Raw genomic sequence first — 3505 nt, 5'->3', positions numbered from 1 at the left:
GGGATTTTAGTACTTTCTCAAAGTACTTGATAGCTTCATTCAGTTTGTTGAAACTTTCAGCAAATTCCTTTTCTTTCTTTAGGTCATTCTATAGATGTTCATTCTGCAACTTCAATGTGGTAATCTCAATGTCCTTGACATTCAGTTCATAGTTGGCATTCATCATTTGACTTAGAGCATCTAGTTGCATGTTGGAAATCTTGGTTAATTCTGATGATGTCTCTTCCAATTCGTGAGACAAAACTCTTTTGTCTTCTTCAATCATGGTTTTTTCTTCCATGGCTTTCTTCTTTTGTTTAGTTATCTTACATAGCATTATGGCATGTGATTCCTTCTCTAACTTGAGATTTCTAATTTCCTCAGCTTGGATCTTGTTCTTTGCCATTAGATCTACAATTTCTACATCATACTCACTTGAATCTCCATCTATAAATAGCTTAGTAGTGTCGATCTCTTTTTATTGTGTGACATTCTTAGCAATAGCAATTTCTTTCCTTCTCTTCAATGAACTCTCTAAGGCTTCTCTTGCATCATTCAGCTACTAAAGAATGAGATGTATTTCAATATCCTAGTTCTCAATATTTTTCCCTAACTTGTAGACTTCCATTTCAGGATCTTTCCTCAAAGTTGTAAGGCTTCTCTTTCAGAGAACAAAGCTCTGATACCAATTGTTGGAATTACAAGTAGGAAAGTAAACTTCTGTGGGGGGTGAATCAACAATTAAAACATGAACCCATAAAACTTTCATCACACATCCATCTCATACATTCAATTTAGAAATTGAAATAACATGTAAAGAACATACATCTAAAGCATGTAAACATATAAGCAATCACACATTTAACATCAGATATGATTACCTAGAAACCCTCCATGTGAGAAGGTAAAACTGGGGTGGGGATGACACCCACAAATCTTCACTACTACAGTTGCAAAGTTTATCTAACTAAGGTTACAATGGTTTGACCATAAACTATGATCTACCCTATGAAAGGCCTGCCCTATTAAAGGTTTACAAAGATTGTTAAGTCCCACCTTGTTAGAGAATTTGAACACCCTATTAGAAGTGTGATTGGTTAAAGGACTTCTGATCATCCACTTGGAATGTCACCCTATTAAAAGATTTATTTCAGCCTGTTAGGACTACTCTATTAAGAGATTTTACCAAAATCATCTGTTAGGATGTTTCAGCATAGCTCTTGTGATTGGCTCTGGTTGCCTGATTAAAGATCAAATCCAACGATGTTCTTCTTGATCCTTCTGATTTGATATAACAATGTTGTATCCTCTATCCTTTGTTCTTCTCAAAATGATTTTGTAATTCACTCTCTATATCTTCTAAGTCTCTATGAATGCTCTATTTGCACATGCAAACTTCTTCAATCTTGCGCATTCATCATCATTGTGAAGTTTAGGGTTTTCATCTTCCTTAAGAAGACTAGGAGACATAGGGTTAGGTATGAATCTATGGCTTAGATTCATCCATATTACTGCTTAATCCTTCCTTTTATCTTATTGGCTACATGAAAGTACATAGGGATTCCACAAATAGATTCATCCTTATCTCTAAAGAATCAAAATCTATCCTCAGGTCAGCTCAAAATTGGTTTACATATGTGTTTGGGCATTTACAAAAAAAATGTCAATTCTGTGTCAGTCAAAAAATGAAGTGACTGGTGCTCAGCATATACTACAATTTTGTTTCTAACTCGGCTCCTAAACTGCTTGGCATCTTTTGTTTCCTTAGCATCTGAATTACTCGACATCATCTATTTTCTCAACACATAAGTGACTCGGTACTCATTGCAACTTGGCATGATCTAACATTCATATGATGTACTCAACATGTATTACTAGTTTGGCATAAACTAAGTACATTTCTTAAGTGTGTTAACACTCACTTGTCAAAACCAATCTGCGATCAACACTTCACTTTTAGCATCTAGTTTACCATTCCTCAAATCTTTGAGAATATAACACTTGCTTCCAAATACCTTAAAATATTTTGCATTGGGTGATTATCCATACCATAGTTCAAAAGGTGTTGAATGATTACCTTTCTTGATTCACACATGGTTCAAGGTACAGACAGTTGTACTTAGAGCCTCTCTTCAATATTTCAAAGCAACATTTTTCTCCATCATGAGTGTCTTAGCACAGTCCATTACAAATCTATTCCTCCTTTCAATAATTCCATTTTGTAGAGGGGTTCTAGGAGAAAATGTGTGTCTTCTAATTCCTCTATCATTACAAAACATCTCAAACTCATTTGATGTAAATTCTCCTCCTCTGTCAGATCTAAAACATTTCAAACTTTTACTTGTTTCCTTCTCAACTCTTGCTAAGTATCACTTAAACATTTGGAAAGCATCAGATTTTTGTTTTAGAAACATAACTATCATCATCTTAGAATAATTATTAACAAATAACATAATGTACTTATCATCTTTGTAGCTTTGCACATCAATTGTTCCACACAAGTCAATATGAACAATCTCCAAAATTCCTTTAGAGGTGTGAGTCTTACTCTTAAAACTAGACTTTCTCATTTTGCCTAACTGACATTGTTTGCAAATTATATTGTCATGTTTCTTCAACTTAGGAAAACCTCTAACTCTTCTCATGTTACTAATACTAACCAAGTTATCAAAATTAACATGACATAACCTCTTGTGCCATAACCAAACATCATCAAATTCTACAATTAGAAGAGTAGCATCATCCATTTCAAGATAGAATAGATTACCTCTAGTTTGATCACCTTTTCCTATTAGTTTTCTATTAGTATCATATATCTTAGCAATCTTGTTCTCAAACTCAACCTTACAACCTAAACTATTTAGTTGTGACAGACTCAACAAATTATAGTTAAGTCCTTCAACATAATAAGCATTGTCACATAAAATCTTTTCTATGAGTTTGATAGAACCTTTTCCTTTTATTAGACAAGGTCCATCATTACAAAACCTTACACTATCTCCATCATAATGATTCAAGGTAATGAACTTACTTTTATTTCCAATCATGTGATGTAAACACCTACTGTCAATGATCCATCTATCATTCTTGTTCACACAAGACACTAGTGTAGTTGCCTCATCATCATCAAAATCATCGTTCATTGCAACATACACTACTTCATCATTATGATTTTCAAATCCATCTTTGATTTCCTCTTCAACAATGTAGTAAGACTTCTTGCCTTTGCCTTTGTAATCTTTGTTGTCCTCATCTCTTCTACTCTTGTATTTGTCTTCACCTTTGTAGTTCTTCTTCTCTGGACATCTACCAGAAATATGACCAACCTCATTGCAATTGAAACACATGTTAGGTAACTTACCATTGAATTTTCATTTACCTCTATGAAATCTCCTTGCTGTTAGTGCTTCAAGTTGTTCTACATTCTCCTCATCTATATCACTATCACTGGAAACATATTTTATATTTTTCTTCTTCTTCTCATTAGGTTCCTTCAATGACAACTTAACTTTGTAAATAGATTCAA

Source organism: Cupressus sempervirens, chromosome 11 (assembly GCF_028749045.1).
Source record: "Cupressus sempervirens isolate cs-2001-9-10 chromosome 11, ASM2874904v1, whole genome shotgun sequence".
NCBI classification, from domain to species: Eukaryota; Viridiplantae; Streptophyta; class Pinopsida; order Cupressales; family Cupressaceae; genus Cupressus; species Cupressus sempervirens.
This window is presented reverse-complemented; position numbering follows the sequence as displayed.